Genomic DNA, 1048 nt, shown 5'->3' with positions numbered 1-1048 from the left:
TTTTTGAGCCTTCAGTACCCCCAAGGTTTCTTTGAGTGGTGGGATGTCCCTGACACGACCCTCCACTGCAACTGAGGGTAAGATACTGTCGATGTTAAGAATTACCCGTAAATAGAAAGGCTGGCGACGCACAATTCCCTCCAAGCAGTCAAACAAATCCGAAAATCTGCCCACTTCTGAATTGCCAAAACCTAATTCCAAGGTTATGACAATTGGGCAGTTATTGGTAGATAAACCAAAGAGGGCACATACAGAGGTTGAACACAGCATATGGCTGTAAATAGAATGATGTCCTAGGATGAACAACCACCTATCGCTAAGCGACACACGCAGTCGTTGGACGCACGACAGGCTGTTTCGTACGCGTCGGTAGCGTCGATGGAGAATCCTGTCTGGAGTGGTAAGGGTGAGGTGAAAGCCAAACCCACCATCTCGAAGTAGGAAGCCCAGAAACCGATAGAGCCCTGCTGCTCAAGCAGAGGTACCGGATCTGGGAGTAGCTATCATGGATTGAGCTGACCACGACGAAGTTATCAGGAGAGATATTTGGTTAATGGTCGACAGCTATATGAAGAACCTCTTCAAAGTTGTTAATTGTCGTACTCTCCTTAGACTTCCTGAAGTTGGTTGAAAAGCAGATTTAAGGACATGAGGATGTGGAGGATCATCATCTCATTTGAAAAGAACGGCGGTCTTGTCGCTATGTTTGCCACCGACTCTGCTGGAGAAAAATACCTAAGAAGGAATACGGGTGAACTTTTTTTACAAACAGGCAACAACCAGCAGCTGGCGCTAAATGGTACATATTATATCATATCTGCATCACTGCAAAGCAGCAGCTGCTGAATTTGTCTTCAATCTTTCCTCCTCTAACATCAACATAACATTAGCCAAACAAACGAACTTAATCTGTTCCTTCTTTCAAATTACAGCTATAGTGATATGAGACGACAGATCGACCTTCTATTTTCTTCATAAATTCTTATCACAATTCTTATTCTTATTTTTTATCACAAAGCCCAAATACTACAAACTTTATTTTATCTGT

The sequence above is a fragment of the Musca vetustissima genome, unplaced genomic scaffold, assembly GCF_032173495.1.
Source record: "Musca vetustissima isolate MV318-11 ecotype Yass unplaced genomic scaffold, APGP_CSIRO_Mvet_v1 utg4837, whole genome shotgun sequence".
NCBI classification, from domain to species: Eukaryota; Metazoa; Arthropoda; class Insecta; order Diptera; family Muscidae; genus Musca; species Musca vetustissima.
Note: the sequence above shows the minus strand (reverse complement) of the source record.